Source organism: Gorilla gorilla, chromosome 6, assembly GCF_029281585.2.
Source record: "Gorilla gorilla gorilla isolate KB3781 chromosome 6, NHGRI_mGorGor1-v2.1_pri, whole genome shotgun sequence".
NCBI lineage: Eukaryota > Metazoa > Chordata > Mammalia > Primates > Hominidae > Gorilla > Gorilla gorilla.
In genome coordinates this window covers 162,922,545-162,946,002 of record NC_073230.2, presented here as the reverse complement: position 1 = coordinate 162,946,002, position 23,458 = coordinate 162,922,545, and the positions used below count along the sequence as shown (strand labels likewise).

General features: G+C 44.5%; 1 protein-coding gene across 4 annotated transcripts in view; it reads right to left on the bottom strand.

Moving 5' to 3' along the window:
• DPP6 (dipeptidyl peptidase like 6) overlaps positions 1-23,458 on the bottom strand; it is a 1,146,878-nt gene that overhangs the window by 801,465 nt on the left and 321,955 nt on the right. The gene's annotated exons all lie outside the window — the stretch shown is intronic.

Below are 23,458 nucleotides of genomic sequence, written 5' to 3'. Positions count from 1 at the left end.
TTAGTTACAGTGCTATGGCTCCTGTGTCTAGAAAGTTTCTCCAAGTTGCCTAACCCTGCTCACCCAGGGTCTCTGAATTTCTGATGAGCTATGCTCTTCTCATATTTGTATTCATTCATCTTGACCTGTCTCAGATCCATTGGATTCCAAGGTCTTTGGGAGAAATAATCATAGAGAATTTATGTCTCTATCTCTAAATAACCAGGACAATGCAATGTTCTCTTAACACCTTCATCAAAGGTCTATATTTTGATTTGGCTTAGAAATAAATGCTGGCTGGGTGCGGTGGCTCAGGCCTGTAATCTCAGCACTTTGGGAGGCCAAGGCAGGCAGATCACGAGGTCAGGAGTTCAAGACGAGCCTGGCCAACATGGTAAAACCCTGTCTTACTAAATATACAAAAAATTAGCCAGGCATGATGGTGGGCGCCTGTTATCCCAGCTACTTGGGAGGCGGAGGCAGAACAACCGCTTGAACCTGGAAGGCAGAGGTTGCAGTGAGCCAAGATCGCGCCATTGCATTCCAGCCTGGGTGACAGTATGAGACTCCATCTCAAAAAATAGATAAATAAAAAATAAGTACTAAGCATACTAGGAAAATTAAAGTTGCAATAGAAAGCCATGGCTTCTTTTTTAACTCTCAGTTTTTTATGACATAATTTCAGGGTCAGTTTCTCAATTCCCTTCTGCCTTAACTTCTGGGACTCGACATAAGCAACATCACAGTTCCAGAAAACAAAGAGTACAACAAAGAACTTACTGTGTTCGTTCAGCAAACTTTAAAAACTTACTTATTAGGTATCACATATTTTCTGAAAATAATAGACATTAAAAAGAAGTATAAAATGCTTACTGTCTAGTTGGTGAGATGCATTAATGACTAATCACTATTTAAGAGATGTCAGAAGACAGTGAACGGTAAAGGCCAATTGAGTACAAGAGGCGAGAGAGTTTTCAGCTCAGACGAGGTAGATATTACTGCAGAATGTCCGGAAAAGCTTGAGAGTGGCGATGGGGTATTCTTTGGGATGGAAAAGAAGTTGAGAATTAGATAAAACGAAATATAAAAGAACATTCCAGATGGAGAAACTATATCAGCCCAGTGTGTAGGCTAAGTCAGTAACTGCTAAATGCCTGTCCACGGATTGCTGGTCTTTAAAGAAGCTCTTTTTTTTTCTTTATTCTTTCCCTTTCTTACTCTAGGGATAATGAAGCTCTTCTGAATTTGTGGCAAAATTAAAACAAAAGAAAAAGAGATACAACAAGGTTTTATAAATGCATCTTTTTTTTTTTTTTTTTGAGATGGAGTCTTGCTCTGTCGCCCAGGCTGGAGTGCAGTGGCGTGATCTCAGCTCACTGCAAGCTCTGCCTCCTGGGTTCATGCCATTCTCCTGCCTCAGCCTCCCAAGTAGCTGGGACTACAGGTGCCCGACACCATGCCCAGCTAATTTTTTTGTATTTTTAGTAGAGATGGGGTTTCACCATGTTAGCCAGGATGGTCTCGATCTCCTGACCTCATGATCCTCCCGCCTCGGCCTCCCAAAGTGCTGGGATTACAGGCGTGAGCCAACGCACCCAAGGCATCTTTTTAAAATTAAGAAGCCATGATATTTGTTCTGAAAATGTTTTTCCCACTTTTTGATGTTAAAATGTCCTTCTGCTTTTGAAATTACGGTGATAGAAATGGCAGTTGGTATTTTTTTCAAGCTAGATCATCAATTTGTTGTTAGGTTAGATCGCCTCTCTCCATGTACCATTAAAAAAGAAATGCTGGCATCTACACACTACCAGGGGACCTACCTGCAGCCAGGGAGTATGTGCTTGCAGGATGAGGCTGGAAAGGCGGCTTGGTTCCGCTCATGAACATTTAGACCAAGGCTTCCCTTCTCATGCCAGAATTATAGAAATGCTTTTGAGAAAAATGTGACATGATGAAAACGGAGTTTGGGAGACACACGCAGTCTCCTTAGAAAATATCACTTGCAGATAAATCTTGAGAACCCTTGTAAGTCAAACAAGCGGCGTCTATTTGTTCTTTTCAATGTTATTTTTACCATTTTCCTCCTGCTAAACTGAAACCAGCATCCCTCTTCATTCTTCTCAATGGGCAGAACCCAAGCTCTGACTCCTTTGGCACCCTCTGGTGCTTCAAAAAGCCCTGAGCTTTGTTCTGAGGCATGAGTTAAAATCTCTCCTCCAGTATGTTTTCTGGCTGAATGACAGATTCAGTTTCTCCAACTTCAACCCAGAGAGACTTAGATGGTAGACTCTGCACAGAAAAGTATATTTAAACTCCCAAGCATCTTATGAATTATACTAGGCTTCTTGGGACCCCTCAGAACACTGCTCCTTCTCAATTCTAGCCCCCAAGGTTTAGGTGAACCTTACGATTCATAAGGCAGCTGTTCTCCCATTTCCCACACATCCTCTCAATACCTGTGATTCAGGAAGAACATGGAAATACCCATGCCTGTCTTAATGGATGAAGCTAACTGCACCAAGAGATTGGAGCCTGTCCCAGGAACAGGCTGGAGGCACTGCATGGAACCTGGGATTGGCCGTTCCCTCCTCAGGGCTCTCATAGGAAGATGCCTTGGGCATGCATGGCTGGTGAGAAAACATGAGATCCCTGTTCTCTTCTTTTTCCTTTATTTGAAACAGCTGAAGCTAAGTCCCTGGAGCTGTCCCCATACCCATCTATACCTAGACCTCAGTCATGCTGAAGAGAAGTGGTGCTCAGCATTTTGAGCTGTGGCTTAGGGTATTAAAAAATAAAAGGAAGAGAAGGGAAGAGGGCATGATGGAGGCTTGGGTGACCAGGAACCAGAGACTCAGAGGTGGGTAGGGAGGATGGCAACGCTATTCTCCTTCAGAACTTCCATGTCTATAGGCCTCTTTCATTTCCTGGTACCTGAAGAGAGATAAACAAGAGGAGGAAAGACACTGGGTATTCTGCACAGAGTCTGCCAACCTGAGTGGCTGGGATATTTCTTCTGCAAGGAGGGCTTCCATGGGCTTCTGCAAGGAGGGCTTCCTCATCCCTTAGAACAGGTAGTCAAAATCAGGCCCATGTAGCAGCCCAGTGCACTGCAAAGAAGCACAACAACTAACCAACTCCTCGCTAATCCAACTAGTCAGTTAAATGATAGGCACAGGCCGGGCACGGTGGCTCATGCCTGTAATCCCAGCACTTTGGGAGGTCGAGGTGGGCGGATCACGAGGTCAGGAGATCGAGACCATCCTGGCTAACACAGTGAAACCCCATCTCTACTAAAAAATACAAAAAATTAGCCGGGCATGGTGGCGGGCGCCTGCAGTCCCAGCTACTTGGGAGGCTGAGGCAGGAGAATGGTGTGAACCCGGAAGACAGAGCTTGCAGTGAGCTGAGATCGCACCACTGCACTCCAGCCTGGGTGACAGAGTGAGACTCCGTCTCAAAAAAAAAAAAAAAAAAAAGAAAGAAAAAGAAAAGATAGGCACACACAGCACCATCCTTCACAGTGCTCTGTCCTTTAATACTCCTCAAGGCTTGTGGAGGCTGACTTTCATTAAGGGAGTTCTAGGCGGCAGCAGGACCAGCACTAGCAAACTTGATTCTATCAGCCTTGAAATGCAAACTGAGCCATTATGCTGCCTCTGACAGTGGAGGAAGGGGTGAGGGTCCACAGGCGGTGGTTACCTAAGAAAGGAATGGCAACTAATGCTTAGTGGGCCCCTTCTGTGAGCCAGGACTTTCTGCACTTCATGTCGTTTAATGGAACTGGGGGTGTTCTTTCCATTCCTGAAATGATTGTGTTGTTGAAATTAGGTGACTTCTTGCCACTCCTCACTGCAATAACTGGGATTTGACTCTCAGCGGTATTACTCCAAAAGCCATGCTTTCCTCTCCATCCTCTCCATAAGTTCAGTGTTTGACCCTGGATCAATTTTCCACCTTTCCCTGGATTTCGTTTTCTCCTCTATAAATTAGGATGTATGGAGAATAACAAAACAACCCCTATGATACAACGGCTCTGAAGATGAATGCAGAAGAGATATAAAAGGACTTCTGCAGAGTTCTACAACTCAGGCAGGTGAAAGTATATATTAAATAAGGTTTATTCATTCATTTATTCAGCCATGGTCGAGGGCCAAATGCTATGTGACTCTCTAGGGGGACTGGCTCCAACCCTTGAGCACCATCTCCCGTAGACAATGGAACCCGCTGTCCCTGTGCTGCTGTGTTCACATGCAGAGTAAGGTTCTAAGAGGGTTGAAGTCCTCCAAGCAGACCACGCAGTCCCAGGCAGTCTCTGATGTTTTGCAGAGAAAGGTCACTCAAGTTGATTTCTAATATGAATCAGTAGGGAGACATCCCCAAGAAAGAGGTGGCTCCAGGAAGCCTTCAGTAATGACCTTAAAGTAAACATCCATTTTCCGTCACATACACTCAGTTGCCACAGGATCCATAACATACAACCTTATTTGCTAACGTCAAGAGCTGTCCCTTTCTATAACAAACTAGAACTGCAGAAAGACACGTTCCCTTTCACAATTAGCACTTGGCATTGAAACACACTTTCTGGAGGTTTTGACATGTCTCTAAATGGCAACTGTAGCAGATATGTTTCTCCCCAGGTAGTAACAAGCTATTACCACGCTCTTGACGTCCCTTGATTTTCTCTGCTACCCACATGAACCCCACCACGGATCATGAACCAAGGCCCGCCTTTCCTAGAAGCCTTCATTGCCCAGCCTACTCCATGCCACAGTGACCGCTCCCTCCTCCAGCTTCTAATGGCACAGGTGGTGGGGAGGGAGCAGAGGAAAGGGTGACTACATGTCCTCATTTTGCTAGGAGCATTCTGGTAGTGTATGTCTGTTGTTTTAGCATCATTATTAATAGCACATCTACTCTCAAAAGTACGCTAATAGGATGATGTTATGTGGTTTTCCATGGCACAGTGAATCCACCCCATAGGCATCAGAGTCTAAGGTGTTGCAAAGGCTTGGCCCTTTCTACATTCCTGTGCACTGATCACAGTGCATAGGAAAGAGAGGCACAATGCTTCAAACTGCTACCAAGCACACTCATCCCCCACAGTGGGCCTCACTACAGGGCCTTTGCTACTCCATCCTGCTCTCCGCCCCAGCATACTGGCTCATTTGGACTAACCACAGCTGATCAGGGTCTAGGTCATGCTAAGTGGCTCAAGCCTCCATCAACACCCTCTTCCCTTGTCTTTCTATTTTTTAATACCCTAAGCCATAGCTCAAAATTCTGACAACTGCTTATTTGCAAAATTTCCAAGATCTAGGTATAGATGGATGTAGAAACATCTCAAGGGATTTAGCTTCAGTTGTTTTACATAAAGAGAGCAGAAGGTAATACACATCTCATGTTTTCTCAGCATCCAGGCACACCCAAGGCATCATCTTCCCATTAAAGCCCTAATGAGGGGATGGCCAATCCCAGGTTCCATGCAGACCTCCTAGCCTGTTCCTCGAACTGGCTTCGACCTACCAGCCAGTTAGCTTCATCCATCAAGACGGGCATGGATATTTCCACTGCATGTTTCAATCACAGGTATTGAGAAGACATGCAGGAAATGGGAAAAGAGCTGCCTTATGCTTTGTGAGGTTTACCTTGTGTTCCATGAAAGGGGAACTTACAGACGGAGGTATGACCTTGGGTGGCACCAAGACAGGTAGATCTCTGCACTCTTACTCCCAGACCCAAGGCTTATATACCATAGGGAAAAGCATATGTGCTCCAGCAAGACAATTAAAGGCAATCCTCTAGCACAGGCAGGAATGGTATATGTGTCATAGCCTGTAATTTGTGCAATAACATCAAGGTCGCTTTGGTCTAAGGGCAGGATCCATGGTGAGTTAAACATTCTTACATAAGTAAATAAAGTAGAATTCTTGGAGGTATTCCCAGGACTGGGGTTAATCAGAAGTCAACATGGTGGATTGAAGTCCGAGATCTCACTGTCAACTCCACACCTAGATCTTGGATGCTGATTAAGTAGGAACCTGGGAGCAGGATTAGAGTCAACGGCCAATCTTCTCCCAAGCTCCTACTTCACTTAGGCCAAGGGATGCGCTCGCTGGCAGTAAATGAGGTAGGGTCAGAGTATTCACAGCCCACTTCCCACTGTGGGTCCTCTTGACTTCCCTTGTACTCCTTCTCCATGCAAAGTGACCTTTTTCATAACATGTTCCACTTCTGGCTTCTGATGACAGCTCCTGCACATCCCCCAGCCTGCGCTATCTCGTGTGGCTTCCCAGCCTGCAAGTTTCAAATTGTATTTGTTGCCTTTCTTAAACTTCCTTGAAGTCTTCTTATTTGGGAGCCCCTTCTGTTTCTCCAGGTCCCTGACTGACACACTGTATCACAGACCAGGTCCATTCTCCAGGTCTTACGTTTGCAACACAAATTCTAAGTCCCAGAGACCAACTGTGCCATTGTGCAGTTGTACAGACTAGAGCAGAGCGGGGCAAGAATAGGTAGCGCAGGTGGGCCAGGAACATCGAAGGGTCCATCTGGGCATCAGGGATCCTGCAGAGGAGCAAGGAAGTCCAGACTCTGATTGTCAGAGCAGTCTTCCATGGTCACCTGTCTCCTAACCCCAGCCCAATTTCATTTTCCAGCCTCTGCCCACAACACTTCCCCAGCACACCCTCCCAACCCTGGCCCACCAGTCTGTTTTCCACCTCAAAGGGGCCGTGCTTGTTCCTTTCACCCGTTATCCCCCATCTCTACGTCCCCAGAATCACTCACTCTAGAATCCTTGCAGTGAAAACCGCAGGCTCCACCTTGCCTCTTGTTTGACCATTCTTGGGTTTTCGGGGTGAATCTCTTCCCTTCAATAGCTCCCACCCTTCATTTGCGCAGTACGCAGCATTTAACTTTTCTCCACAGGTTCCAAAGGCCGATTTCTTGCAAGCAAAGGCCACCTGATGTGTCTTTTTTTACAAATCTCTGCTGAACAGGTAACAGGTGCCCAATAAAACTTTGTGAGTTGGCAGTCTAAGGGCATCTACCCTCAAAACAGCTAACGTAGCATTTTATGGGAGTGGAAACGGAGTCGTGTGGAAAGAAGACCAGGCACTTTCGTTTTTGAGATGGAGTCTAGCTCTGTCCCCCAGGATGGAGTACAGTGGTGCGATCTCAGCTCACTGTGGGCATGCACCACAAAGCCTGGCTAATCTTTGTATTTTTAGTAGAGACGGGGTTTCACCATGTTGGCCAGGATGGTCTCCATCTCCTGACCGTGTGATACACCCACCTCGGCCTCCCAAAGTGCCAGGATTACAGGCGTGAGCCACCACACCCGGCCCAGGTATTTTTTTTTTTTTTTTGGAAAAGAATGTATTTTCACTTCCTTTGAGATACCCTCAATGTTTTGAATTAAAAAAAATTGAAAAAGTCTACAATCATTTTGGAAGGAAAATAAAATAGGGTTTGTTTTATAAATCATTTTGGATGAATTTGTTTCTCCAAAATTAAAGTCTAAAACCAGGTGGCTTTCCTTGATTCCAAAGCTTTTCATGTTCTTTCGTGTGTCAAGCGAAAACACAGTTGCTATGGCAACCACTCATTATTTTTCAGGAGTTGGCTAGATATTTTAACAACAACAACAAAAATCCCCAAATCTTTCTAGCCTCCAAATAGTCTTAATTTATATCCTACAGTGGTTTCTAATTTTCATATTTCCTTCACTAAGTGCTTTGTTGAGCTCTGACAAGTCTAACCAACCCACAACTTTGTCACTAAATGAGCTTGGGAATAACTCAGTTGCTGGCTCTCTCCCCATATTGCTCGTATCTAAGAGACTTTCAAGATTTTCTGACATTTTGGAATCTTGCTTCATCTTCAAGGTGAAAGATATATGTGAGTCTAGCAATGCCTTAAAATGGTGTGTGTGTGTGTGTGTGTGTACATATGCACTGAAGTTTGAAAGTCGTAATATAAATTGAGAAAACAAATATTCTTTAAACATTCTATATTAAGCCCCTTTTCTGTGCTTTTTTCAGAATCTCATTGTGGTGCTAAAATTTCTGAAGGATTCAACGAAAGCAGATCACAACACAACTACCTTCAGCACACTTAATGTCTGCTTGGAAAAAGCAAATCAAAACATGAAAGAGATGATATATAAAATACAGTCCTGAATGCATTCACATGTAATTTACAGAGAGTTGAGATCATGAAGGAAGGAAGTAGACACTGTCGGAAATATCTAAGTTTACAGAGGATACTTGTACAGCCAGGGTTTTGTGAAAGAATTAATAACAGAAGAATTATATCTATAATCTATTGGCCAGGAGCAGTAGCTCATGCCTGTAATCCCGACACTTTGGGAGGCCGAGGAGGGCAGATCATGAGGTCAAGAGATCGAGACCATCCTGGCCAACAAGGTGAAACCCCATCTCTACTAAAAATACAAAAATTAGCTGGGCATGGTGATGCGTGCCTGTAGTCTCAGCTACTCGAGAGGCTGAGGCAGGAGAATTGCTTGAACCCAGGAGGCGGAGGTTGCAGTGAGCTGAGATCACACCACTGCACTCTAGCCTGGTGACAGAGTGAGACTCTGTCTCAAAAATAATAATAATAATAATAATAATAAATAAATAAAATCTATAATCTATGTAAGGTTCTCAACAGGGCCATTCTACCTCCTAGGAAGCATTTTTGAAATGAGGAGAGTTTTTCAGTTGTCACAATGAATCCTATACTTCACTGGCATTTGGGGTAGAGGCCAGGGGGCTGGACACCCTGCAATGGGTAGAGATCCTGCACGGTGAGAAGTGTAGGTGCCCCACATCCCAGTTTTCAACAGACTCGTTGGAATAAATCCACAGAACTATAAATAAGGAGTACTTCAGTACATAATGATACTGAAAGTTTTTATGGGATGAAAAATAAAGGGTCCAGGGATTCAGGACAAGCTCGTTGCAGAGGTGGACGCTGGCTTCTTCATTCTACACATTGTGTCTATTTTTGAATATGGTGTCTATGGAGTATTGTGTCTAGTGAGTATTTTATAACCCATCCAACTACAAAGTTAATTGGCTTCAGTACAGAGTTACAATCACTACACAAACAGTGCAACAATGCAAAGGCATTTTAAATCACCTTAGTCAAATAGGAACATTCTTAGAAGCAAACATTATTTTTAGTGCAAACACATGAAACATAGAGGCCTTAATAAAGTTTATCAAAAGCATTGTTTTAAAACATTTTATAGTGTTTCCTATATGCTTCACAATTATAGCACCAGAACAAGAAATCTACATGGTAAACTTTAAGTATTGAAATTATTTCCTGGAGGGAGGAATCTGTGGTTTTTCGGTCCTTTTCTGACACTGCCCCCAGGATCTTATCATACAACTTCTCTAGAGACGTATTTCGGTTTCTGTTTCAAAGAGCTGTATTCCTCATTAAGTATCAGAGGTTACAGTTTACAAGGCATTTATTAAGCACTGGAGACTGAGGGTACACCTTGTCAGGTGGTAGGATCCCAGGGACACTTCATGCCCCCATCCATGTCATAATTTGTTTCATGCCATGCTTAAAAAGAACAAGCCACACCTGGCTATCAGTGGAGAATCTCACACATTTTCTCCTCTCAATCTGTGACCCACCTTGGTATACGCATCCTGTATTTCAAATGGAGTGTGTCCCCATTTTCTTTTCATTTTCAAAATAAAATTAATCTATTATTACTTAATCTCAGGCTTTATTCTAAGGTTCTTCTGTATTATCTGCTCTTCCCTTTTCCTATATTTTTTATATGGAACTATTTCTGGTCTGCTTTTTAAAAATTATTTATTTATTTTTGTGATGGAGTTTTGCCCTCGTCACCCAGGCTGGAGTGCATTGCCGCGATCTCGGCCCACTGCAACCTCCTCCTCCCAGGTTCAAGAGATTCTCCTGCCTCAGCCTCCCGAGTAGCTGGGATTACAGGCACCCGCCACTGTGCATGGCTAATTTTTGTATTTTTAGTAGAGACAGGGTTTCACCGTTTTGGCGAGGCTGGTCTTGAACTCCTGACCTCAGGCGATCCACCTGCCTTGGCCTCCCAAAGCACTGGGATTATAGGTGTGAGGCACTGCGCCCAGGCTTTTTTTTTAAAAAAAATATTTTAAGCCCAGTTTTACTCTTTACACATAGGAAGAAGTTTCTGACTTCATCACAGATGTTAGTGCCCTAGCTGCAGACCACCTGGCAAGCAGGACCTGAGGAGTGACATGCTGAAGGACAGATAACTTGATTATAAGTTCATTCCTTTATTTAGCCTATATATTGAAACTTTTAAAGTGGTATATGCATATACGTTTTATCACCTATGAATTTAATTTAAATTAGGAAAGGAGCATTAAAATAATTTGCCAAAATAAGGAGGTGTAGGTTCTGGTACAGTTGAGAGTTATTGTCTATTTCAACACATGTATCTCTTTTTTAAAAATTTATTTTATGTTTATTTCAATAGTTTTTGAGGAACAGGTGGTTTGGGGTTACATGGGTAAGTTCTTTAGTGGTGATTTCTGAGGTGTCGGTTCACCCATCACCTGTGCAGTATACACTGTACCCCATGTGTAATCTTTTCTCCTTCATCCCCCTCCCAGCCTTCCCCCCGAGTCCCCAAAGTCCATTATATCATTCTTATGCCTTTGCACCCTCATAGCTGAGCTCCCACTTAAAAGCGAGAACATACGATACTTGGTTTTCCATTCTTGAGTTACTTCACTTAGAATAATGGTCTCCAACTCTGTCCAGGTTGCTGTGAATGCCATTATTTCATTCATTTCTTATGGCTGAGTAGTATTCCATGGTGTATATATACCACATTTTCTTTCTCTACTCCTTGGTTGATGAACATTTAGGCTGGTTCCATATTTTTGCAATTGTGAGTTGTACTGCTATAGGCGTGCGTGCAAGTGTCTTTTTCATATAATGACTAATCTTCTGCTGGGTAGATACACAGTAGTGGGGTGGCTGGATCAAATGGTAGATCTACTTTTAGTTCTTTAAGGAATCTCCACGCTGTTTTCCATAGTGGTTATACTAGTTTACATTCCTACAAGCAGTGTAGAAGTGCTGCCTTTTCACCATATCCATGCCAACATCTATTATTTTTTGATTTTTTAATTATGGCCATTTGTGCAGGAGTAACCTGGTATTGCATTGCGGTTTTAATTTGCATTTCCCTGATCATTAGTGATGCTGAGCATTTTTTCATATGTTTGTTGGCCATTTGTATACCTTCTTTTTAAAATTGTCTATTCATGTCCTTAGCCCACTTTTTGATGGGATTATTTGTTTTTTTCTTGCTGATTTGTTTGAGTTCCTTGTACATTCTGGATAGTAGTGCTGTGTCAGATACATAGTTTGCAAATATTTTCTCCCGCTTTGACAACACATGCATCTCTTGATTTCCATTTCTTTTCAAGAAAATAGTGACTTTCTTATGAAAGGCATATACCGATCATAAACTGAGCTGGAACTCTCAGCGGGGTCTTTATCCTCCCTGCCCTGGTTCTTGACACTCCCCTCCCTGCTGTGGCTATAAAGCTTCAGGCCCAGGGAGTAGCCGGTGTGTCTCTTATGCCAATTCCTCTTATGTGACTCTTTCAGCAATTTAACCTTTCTTTTCCTATTTTCTTAAAGCATTAAATGGAGACCTATAAACGTTACTTCATGGATAGCTGCAAAGATTAAATGAATTTATATTGGAAAGTTGTTTAAAACAGCCCAGCTGGTAACAAGAACTGTGTAAGTATGACCAATTGTTTCTGTTTGGTCCATTGATCTACTTATTCTGTCTCCGCATCCATGTGGGGTATAGTCATCAGAATTACTAAGACTTTATAATAAGTTGCCATCTAGTTAGACAGAAATGTTCCTCTTCATGATTGTCTTGGTTAGTCTTGGTGTTTTAATGCTTTCATAATATTTGCTCCTAGCTATTTTACTAATTAATATATGCAGAAACTCACAACTCACACAGTACAGATCACATAAAATACTATCTTCATCCTTCCCACCCTATTTCCCCGAAGGTTATGACATGCACCTGTTGAGTATATATGTTCTCCAGGTCTCTTTCTCTATATATATATCTACATATCTATATACATATATAGAGAGATATATATAGATATCTATATAGAGAGATAGATATATATCTCTCTATATAGATATCTATATATATCTCTATATAGATCTCTATATATCTCTCTATATATGTATATATGGAGATATATATATAGATAGATAGATAGATACATACATACATATATATTTTAGAGACAGAGTTTCACTCTTGTTGCCCAGGCTGGAGTGCAGTGGCACAATCTCAGCTCACTGCAACCTCTTCCTCCCAGGTTCAAGCAATTCTCCTGCCTCAGCCTCCCGAGTAGCTGGGATTACAGGCACCCATCACCAGACCCACCTAATTTTTTGTATTTTTAGTAGAGATGGGGTTTCATATTTATTTAAAAATAACTTACTTTTAAATAAATTAAGTAACAGCAAGTTTTTCCAGACAGGAATACCAATTTCTCCTTAGGATCTTTAATGCCAAGGATGTAAAACTAATGGATGTGGGGAGATTTTTAGCTAAGAAATGAAAGGTTTTATTCTGGATCTTGGCCTTTACACATTGCAATTATTTTGCTGAAGTTCATTCATGTATTAATCGCGATGAGTACCGAGACCCTATCTTGTGTAAAGGTGAGTATGGAAAAGTACTCGTCCTTGAGTCTTCTGGGCTGGTGGGCACGGCCGACACTTAAGTGAATAACTGATGTATAAAACACTAAGTGTGATCACAGATATAGGTCCAGGGGCTGCGGAACAGGAGCCGGAGCCACGGAGAGGAGCAAAGGAGAGGACAGGAGGAAGCGCAGGCTTGGAAAATCCTTGGTAGAGAGCACAGATTTAGAGGAGAAGGCGGACCAGGAGTTCCCCCACTAAAGGGCATCCTAAACAGAAGGAAGGAGACAAAGGCAGACAGAGGACCATGGAAGGCCATGACGGTGCCTGAAAGCAGCCACGATCCCAGCGTCACAGACCAGAGTCAGGGCTGTCAGAGAGGCCGCCCAGGGCACGAAGGAACATGCTCGCTGCACAGAGCGACTTTACATTTAAATTCTTTCTTTTGGGCAATTAAGGGACCACAGAGGACATGAGGCTGAGGTGCAGCTACTCCAGGGTCTCTGCACCTGCAGATATGGGCCCGAGATGGCAGCAAAACGGGGAGCAGGAGGACTCACAGGAGGGTGGATGAACCCTGGATTCTGCTAAGTCACAGTCGTCATGTCTCACAGTTGCTGTCAGGGACTGCGTGAGCGTGTGGGTCCCCCGGCTCTCTCTGTGCCAGACAACCATACCCGTGGGAAGAGCCATCACTTGCCACTCTACAAACCACATTAAGTGAGGGCCTGTGGCTTCCGACAGTTGCTTTCCTTCATGTTGCTCTGATGGAACCACCAGGGACATCAAGCCCAAGCCCTTGGGCTCATTAGCATGGTGCTGGGACAAGTCCCCCAAACAAACGGGCACAGGTTCCAGGCTATTTTTATTTCCATCTGACTCAGCACAGCCTAATAACCCTTGGTGTGCAATGAAAAACACCACACTTGCGTGCAAGAGCCTATTGACGTCCCATAATATCAGGGTAGGCAGCTACCTGCTCTCTTCCAGTGCTTACTGTTGGGCTGGAAGAATGATACTGGAAACAGTGAGCCAACTCTGTGATGTAAGCCTCTCAGCAGGGAGAACTGTGCAATTCATGCATTACAAATGCACAATCAGGGAGCTTTCTCATGACAAAAAGGAATCAAATCCTATTATTGAGAAGTCCTCCTTTAGGTGAGCAGCAAAGCGCAGGCGGCTTTGCAAAGCAGCAGCACGCTGTTAGCAAGGTCTGGAGGGCCACACCTCTGGAAAGGAGGTTTGTCATGATACAAACATATAAACTAACACCATGGATAAGCAATTGATTCTTCAAAGAAGAGCCTTTCTCATGAAAATCCTGAAATAATATATGGAGTTTAGGGGGAATGAACAGAACTGCAAGCGGATATAAGCTCTTCCATCTTGCCAGTTTTCCCTTATGTAATAATTTCCTTCTATTGACATAAGGAATAATGTTTCATAGCCTACTGCTTTTCCTCTCCAAGCCTCACTGCACTTTTGCAATGCCAGGAAACTCTAATCAGTACACTCTGCCCTCTGGTGTCCACACTCAAAAAGCACATCACCCTGTTTTTTTCCCTCCAACATCAGCATGTGTACCAGGCACGTGGATGAAAATGATTAGCTACTAGGGGGATTGTATTTGTTTGCTTAAAACTGTTGATTTTTCTGTTTTCAAGGGATCGAGATTTTAGACTAATTTAACTAGCTGCATTTTTCCCTTGTTATCACACAGGGAAGTTGAAGAAAGAAGAAAGCCCCCTCTCTTTTCCCCAGCAGTAAGACAACGGTGTCCTCTTTTACTCTCATTTGAAGACATCCTAGAACATAACTTATGTGAAGGCTTAGTATAAAATACAGGCACAAACAGGATCCAACATAATAAAATGTTTTTAGCGGAGGAAAATGATATCTGGCATTTGTTTCAAATCATAGTGGTAGTGAAATGGATGAAACGAGATTGCCGAAGCCTTGATAATTATACAGCTGGGTCATGGGTACAACCAGCTTATCGCCTAATTCCCTCCACTTTTCCGTATGTTTGGAAATTTCCAGGAATCAAGTTTTTCCCCATCTTAGTCTGATGCAGACTGAGCTACTATGTCTGAAGGATAAAGATGTGACATTCTAACATGTGAACCAGGGCAGTGGAAGGAATACGGCTTTAGAAATCAGAAACACGTGACTTCTCACCCCGCTTCGAACTCTCGCTGACTGCAAGGCCTTCGGAGGGTCACTCCATCTCTCTTCATCTAAGCTAGTTTCCATATTTGTAAAAGGAGAATAATGAAACCTCCCACACAAGGTTATTCCGGGGATAAAGAAAGAGAAAATGCCTGGCACACAGAAGGCAAATGACGTAGCTTCCCTTTCTCCTTTTTCCAGCAGCCCTCAGATAAATAAATCCCAATGGTCAAAAAAATACAACCAGTATGAATAACTCATTAGGAATAACCCTGGCAAACCCTGATTGAGACGTTTTGTTTGCTCTATTTCAGTCTTTCATGGTGAAATTCATCATAACATCATTCCACCTTTATCAGCAAAAAACAAATAAAATAGCATGCATGCACATACATGATAAGCTACTATTTTATACTATATGTTGTCTTGATTGGTTTTATATTCAAGCGTTCCTGCTCAATAACACTGATGTATCTCAGGCCTCTATTATTTCAAAGAGGATGGATTAAAGGCAATATGAAAGAACAGCTATTAATGCCATACTATCTTTATATAATACAGTTCATCTGGCAATTTCCAGAGTTTGGCCCATGGGTAATTCACTTATTGGGAATGGTTTGAGTGAACACTACAAATACAGTTTCCCATACCTTCAATTAACCAAATAATGTGAAGAATTATCTGTGCTAATTTAAATTTTCTGTTAAACTAAGCATTAAACAGAGGGCCGTCTTTGTTTACAGTGGATTTTAATGAAGGAAACTGACTTAGCTATTTTCCTTAAGAATTTTGCATGACCTCATTAATTAATTACGTCTCTATATAGAGAAGCAAATATAGAAGTTGATGGAAAATTTGACAGCATGTATATTAGAGGCAAGCCTTTTGCCTATTAGCATGTCATCTAACTGATCACATAAAACACTTAAAATTTGTCAGGACCTTTTAAAAATGAACAAAAATGTCATAAAATAATAGATGTATCACAACTATCTTCTGAGAAATAAATGCATTGATTTGTCTCACTTTTTAAAGGAGAAAATCAAACCGAGGCTTAAGGTTTTCTTCCATATAATTAATTTGTGACCGAGCCAGGATTCAGAGCCAGGTGGTCTGACTGCCTAAGAAGCTCTTTCTGCCACTCACACCCCGCCAATCTCTGTACACAGTGAACGACACAGTCCACAATTACCTGATACCTCGGTATGGGGCTCTAGGGAAACTTTCTTCTCTTTTGCTGCCTTACCTAAATTCCTGATATCCACTCATTGCATATGAGAAACTGTTTTGTTTTGTTTTGAGACGGAGTCTCGCTCTATTGCCCAGACTGGAGTGCAGTGGCACAATCTAGGCTCACTGCAAACACCGCCTCCCGGGTTCACGCCATTCTCCTGCCTCAGCCTCCCGAGTAGCTGGGACTATAGGCGCCCACCATCACACCCGGCTAATTTTTCGCATTTTTGGTAGAGACGGGGTTTCACTGTGTTAGCCAAGATGGCCTGAAATCTCCTAACCTCGTGATCCGCCCGCCTCGGCCTCCCAAAGTGCTGGGATTAGGGACGTGAGCCACTGCGCACGGCCCCATAGTTCTTTTTTTAAGTTGTCCAAATAATTGGGCATTTTGCAAAGCTACCTTTAAGAAGATGCCACTTGAAGGAGGAATAAACACTGACTTGATTAATTCATCTAACTCTATCAGACACAGGAACACTGATTTGTTATTAAATGAAGTATCATCAAAAGAAGATAAATAACCAATGGTCCATGACAACCTAGCTCTCAGTCAGGTTTAAATTTTTGAAACAACAAAATACTGTGCTTAATTCCAAATAAGAATAAAACATATAAATAATGGGCCAAAGACTTTTAAAACTATAATTTGAACATTCTCAAAAATTATATTTTATTTTCAGACTCTGGAGTCCACAGTTTAACTCTTGAAAAGTAGTCACTAGAGCATGCTTGTATCAAAACATCTTATGTACCCCATAAATATATACTAGGTGCCCAAAAAATAAAAAAATTAAAAACTTTAATAAAAAGAAAAATAGCCACCAGAAAACACTCTTCATTGAATTAGTCCTCTTAACTGATTTTTTGACTTTTATATTTTATTTCTAAGTCGATATATTTTAAAAATAATGATTATGCAGGCTTTCCATTCAGAATATGGAAATCATCTGGAATTTGGTTTTAGGGGACTCTCTCTTGACCCAGCAGTGCCCTTCACTATTTTACAGTCCAATTATCTTCCTCCCACGGGGGCTGGAGCCCTGTGCATTACTTATGGGACAGGCTCTTAGATGTGTGGCATTGACATCTTTGTGGCTGGGTTTTTATCTGTCTCATAAAAGAGGTGTGTGCATGCCTGTGTCTGTGTCTGTGTGCATTTGTGTAAGTGCACGGGAGATCAAACCTCAATGTAATTTGACAATTCTCATAGGTTAATTTCCAATCATCAGACTTTAAAGCAGTGAAATAAGCCTCTGGTGGCCCAATTTACTAAATTTCCAACAGTCAACATCTAGTCTCCAAGTGTCCTTCAGACCTAAGACCCGCCCGGCGCCGAGGCTGATCCCGTGGGCACCTGTTTGTGGGCTTAGCGGCATCTCTGCTTCTGGCCTTTATTCCCCCACCTGACACTCAGCAGCTGCTGTCTGGGAAGAGGAGGGCCTGTGCAGCAGCCCGGAAGAAACCCCCACACTCGTCCCCCTGTGCTACGTGCCTCGGGTTTATGTTAATCCGACTTTGGTCACCTCAGCCTCAACCACACCTGTGCTCCTGCCAAAGCCACCCTCCCTGCAGACACCAGCTGCCCTCCAATGCCGGGGCCACTGGGCCCTTTCCCAATTCAGGTTACTTGTCTGCTATGAGCCTGCCTTTTTTGCTTTCTTAGAGGTAGCTTTCTCCTGGATTCTAACAGCATCTTCTTCCCATCCTTTTTTCCAGGCCTTCCCTGAGGCCAGAAGCCTGTAAACATGGGAGTCACCCAGCTTGTTCTCCAGCCCTCTCCTCTTATTACACTGCCCATTGCTTCTGGGTAATCTCTCAATTCTTATTGCTCCAAGAATCAACAATAGAATAATAACCTCAAAATACAAACACCTCCACCACAGGATTGCTGTGTCAAGCCGATGCCTCCTCCCACAGTGGCCTGTGTTCAGCACAAATGTTGACACCCCTAAGGGCATCCTGGAGCTGCCCCTTCCCTGCTAACCTCTCCTTTCCCAACTAAGCCATCGCCAAATTCTGTTCGTTTCATTCAACTTCAAACGAGTCTCTTGCCAGGCACGGTGGCTCATGCCTGTAATCCCAGTACTTTGGGAGACCGAGGTGGGAGCACTGCTTGAGCCCAGGAGTTTGAGACCAGGCTGGGCAACATAGGAAGACTCAATCTTTATCACAAAAAAAAAAAAAAAAAAAAAAAAAAAACCATGAGTGGGTGTGGTGGCATGCACTTGACAGGCTGAGGCAGGAAGATTGCTTGAGCCCAGGAGTTCAAGGTTGCAGTGAGCTATGATCATACCACTACACTGCAGCCTGGGTGGCAGAGCCAGACCTCACTGCAACCAATAAAACAAACAAACAAAAACTCTTACACTGCTCTCCTTCTTTCCAGCAACATTACTGCTTTTTGGAAAATACTGAAATGGAAGCAGAAAAACAGAAATCCACCCAGTGGCACATCCAGAGGTCATGTCTGCTTGTATTTTTTTTTTTTTTTGTCATGTCTTCCAGTTACTATTCCACTTCATTGTTTTTGTGAGGAGACCATCATAGCCAAGATCTTGCCTTGCTCTTCATCAAGGTCTCTTGGTCTATGCTTCTCGACATCCCCTCTCCCTCAATCAAACCCCTCTAGTCCAGTCTCTAGAATGAAATAAAAATAAACAATGGCAGCCTTGCAATGAGTCTCATGTGTCTGCTTCCAATTTTCCAATGACTCCCCATGACCTTAAAAAAAGTCATCTGAGGCCTGAGCCCCATGCAAAAGCCCCATGGTGCCCTGCCCATCTCCGAGGGTCATTCTGAATGGCTTTGCCCCACATGCACGAGTCTCCAGGCCCACTTACCTCCCTGAATACTCCGAGCTCTCCCTGATGCTGCTGCTTCTCTGATAACCATGGGGTTGTTGCCTCCACCTGAGATAGCTTTCTCCTCCTTCTCAAGGTTATCTCCCATTAACTCTTCAAGAATCATCCTAATCATCGAGTCTCCCAGAAAACTCTCCCTGACACCCCTGAAGCTGAATGAAGTGTCCCTCCTCTCGCTCCCATGGGCTCCTTTGCATTTTCTCAGATAACAATAAGATAAGGGGATGTGTTTGACTTGAAGGCAAGGACTGCTTTATTTATGCAGTACCATGTATTGAAGCCCTAGTACTTGTGAAACGATTAATAGATAGGTTTAAAAAAACTAATCAATGTGTCTTCCTATTAGTTATTGGATATAAATTTCTTACCATGTGCCTCCAGCCCTGTGCTGCCCAATATGGTAGCCACTAGCCCCATGTGGCTGGCTATTTAAATTTAAAATAGATGAAGATTAAATAAAATTTAAAATTGAGCTCCTCAATTTCACAGGCCTCATTCCAAGCACTCAAGAGCCATATGGGGCAAGCGGCTATTGGATTGGATGGTATAGATAGAGAGCCTTTCTGTCACCAGAGAGTGCTATCCAACTGCACTATTCTAGACTCTTCATGGGACAGACCCAGCTCATTTATTTGCTCACATGCCTGTCTCTCCCCAGACTGACACTCAAAAGCATTTCTGTATCCCATGGTGTCACCCTTGCATCAGGCCATGGTTGGTATCGAGTAAAAGTTTGTTATAGATGAATGAATAAAATCTTTATTGCACAATATCCACTATGATTTATCTTCCCTGTTCAGGAAGGTGACCTTGCCCTTCTACATAAGACTCTCACTTTCTTCGCTCCTACTCTTGTCTCTGCCAAACTCTAGCACCCTTGAAGGTCCTGCTCAGGAGCCCCTTCCCACGCACCCCTCCTACGACTTAAGCTGCCTCACTCACTCCATTCGCAATGGCAGTTTCCCATGTGAATGCCTGCAGGGCTGACCGCTGCATGCCACTCAGCTTGGTGGGTGTTCTTCGTGGCATAGAGCACATGCGTGTTAACCTGGCTCCAGGGCACAACAGCAGAGGGCTCTGTTCAGTAGCGACAAGTCCATTTAATTGCAATGTGGCATCATTGTAAAAAAATCTGAGGCTGGGCACAGTGACTCACACCTGTAATCCCAACACTTTGGGAGGCCAAGGCAGGCAGATCACCTGAGGCCAGGAGTTCAACACCAGCCTGGCCAACATAGTGAAACCCCATCTCTACTAAGAATACAAAAATTAGCCAGGCATGCTGGTGTGTGCCTGTAATCCAAGCTACTCAGGAGGCTGAGGCAGGAGAATCACTTGAACCCGAGACGCAGAGGTTACAGTGAGCTGAGATTGTATCACTGCACTCCAGCCTGGGTAACAGAGACTCTGTCCCAAATTAAAAAAAAAAAAGTAAAAAAAAAAAAAAAACAAATCTGAACCTAGCCGTGGCTGATATTTCAGTAGTCACAGAAGTGTGAAGGTGAGGCTTAGAAGAATGTGAGGGTCTCCAACAGGAAAAATTACAGGTATTCTGGACCTGCTTAAGGCCAGCGGGATACCAAGGCAGCTTCTTAGGAGGATAAAACAACTCACCTCCTGAAGCCCTCATGCAGGCCACTCAGAAGACATCCTTGGCCCCCAGGAACTTGCCCCATTCCCTGAGGAAAACCCAGTCCCTGAGCAAAACCTGAGTCCAACTCAGGGCCTCTATGCCACTGATGTCCGTGGAACACAGGACTCAGGCTTCTCCAAGGAGCTCTAGGGGCTGGGTGACAGGCAGGTGTATTTATACCATTGGCCTGGTCCTAATTTGTGCCTTTTGCCATTATACCTTGATGGACAATTTGCTTACAATTTCTGCTCTCGGGGGCGGGGGTACTAGGGCCATGGGGTAACTGCTTACGTAGGGGTATTCAGTAGGGCCTGGCCTGTGCACCCGGCCAGTGAGGACAGCAAAGAGGACAGAGCTCCACTTCACTGCTGGTTGTGTTTTCCTTCGGCCCTTCCTGTTTTGTTCTTACTGGGGGCAATGTTGGAATGGAATGTGGGCACTCAGGCTGTATTGTTTTCACCCTGTATGGCAGCCAGTGATGGGAGGTGTCCCTGCTTGCTCCCAGGGCCCTCAAAGAGTGATGGGAGGTGTCCCTGCTTGCTCCCAGGGCCCTCACAGCCTTGCCCCTTCTTCCGGTCTATTTCATCTCTGCCTTGTTGGAGCTGGTTTAAGTGGCAGTGATGTCTGTCCTTGCAGCTGCTGCTCATCACAAGCAGCTATGATTACAGGTAAGATAGTGACAATGGTGAGGATGGTGTGTCACGATAATGCTATGGAAATTCAGATGCAGGAACAGTCACCCATTTAGGGAGTTGAGACAGGTAGATTAGGTTGCTGCTTTGGAGGTGACAGCATTAGAATGGGACCTGAAAGGAGGGGTGCATTTTGAGAGGAAGCTCTTGTAAGGAAAAGGCATTTGAGGAGGAGACGCTGCAAGGTCTGCAGAACCACTTTGTCCTAATGGAGATTCCCTCCCTGGCCAGTCCTGTTCCTGTCTGTGCAACGGGCTTGCGGTGCAGGCCCTGACAACACAACTGACTCCAAGTGGCTGGGCCATGTGACCAGTGCTGGATCAACCAGAAACCCTGAATGAGATTTCACACGTAGACCCTGGGAGAGAGCATGCCTCTGTCTTCCTCTCTCGTTAGGAACTGTAAAACTTCATGAGCTCAGAGCAGGAACTACCTTTGCTATCTGCTTGAGATTAACACCCACAGAGGAAAGTAAATCTGAGAGTTACGGAGACAGATAGAAAGAGTTTTGGGAATATCATGTCAGCACCACATCCCAGATAAGACTGAAGTCGCACAGCCTCTGGTCTTCAGTTCTAAAGAACAATAGGTTACTTTAGTAGAGGTAGTGGTTTGCTATACAATTTGTGCCTTTTTTTTTCTCTGTAGGTCATTGTGGAATGTGTCTATCACTGAGAGCTGAAAGAAAACTGACCAAGACAAGTTCAATGGCCATGAAAAGAACCATGAGCAAATGTACAGAGGTGGGAAGGCATGGGGTGGATTCCGGGCACTTGACGCTGCCCAGCTTGCTGATGTGCAAAAGGTCCTGCTGGAGACTCACAGAAGAGTGTAGCAGGGAAGAGCTCTGGTCAGAGGGCAGGAAGGGCCAGTGCAATGATTGCGAGGGCCCCAACAATCAAGACCAGGAGGTGCTGCTGTGTGGTGAGCACATTGTCAGCCTGAACGGGGAGCGGGACAGAGGTGTATGGGGGTACAGGGTACATGAGTGTCCCTTCCCTGCAGCAGGGCTCTGTTTGTCCTGCCATTGAACAACTCGGTGGGTTTTCCCCACTCTGATCAGCCCAGGACTCTGCTTGCTAGATGCGTTGCAATAGCTCCTGGACCCTTTTCTTCTCAAACCAATTATCTCTTCCTGGGCCTTGCGTTTGCTCTAGGGCTCTTCTCATTCTTGGATACTCTAGCTATGCTCTGTCCCTGGAGGCTTCCCGAGACTCATGAGTATCAGCTCCTGACATGATTCTCCTTCACTGTCTTTTTTATTAGGGTTCCATGCAGACTCTCATGCACCTGCCGTCGGAAGATTCGAACTTTCTTCTTGGACACCTAACACCCACAGTCCTCCAGGTGGGTCCTAAGGATCTTAGGATTAATGATGGGGGTCCTAAGCCGGAGGGGAAGAGGGTCTGGCTCTCAGTCCCCGCCTCGTGGGGGGTGCCTCCCCGCCCTGCGATGGGGGTCCAAAGAGCCAGTGGGGGAACAGGGGCTGGCTCTCAGTCCCTGCCTCGTGGGGGCTGCCTCCCCCCACTGCGATGGGGGTATTAAGAGCCAGGGGCGGAAGAGGGGATAGCTCTCACTCCCCGCCTCACGGGGATTGCCTCCCCACCTGCGATGGTGGTCCCAAGGGCCAGGGGGGAACAGGGGTTGGCTCTGTGTCCCTGCCTCGCGGGGGATGCCTCCACCACATGCGATGCCGGTCCCAACAGCCAGGGGGGAAGAGGGCATGGATCTCAGCCACCACAAAATGGGGGGCCTTTATGTTCAGGTTTTGCCCAAGAATCCGCTTATTTGCTTCTTGGACTAGCAGGGCAGTTGCTGCCGAGCCCCTCAAACAGGGGGGCCCATCCTTTAGAAACCCTGTATAGTTGTTTAGAGACGTAGGCTACCGGCCTCAGCCAGGGCCCCACAGTTTGGATTAAAAGTCCAGCTGCCATCTTTGCTCTCTCTGACGCATACAATGCAAAAGGCTTTGTCAGATCGGGTAGCCCCAGGGCTGGGGCTGCCAGAAGTTTTTCCTTTAACTAATGAAAGACTTGCTGTTGTTGGGCAAAACCTGAACATAAAGGCACCCCATTTTGTGGTGGCTGAGATCCATGCCCTCTTCCCCCCTGGCAGTTGGGACTCCCATCGCAGGGGCAGGGAGGCACCACCCGCGAGGCGGGGAC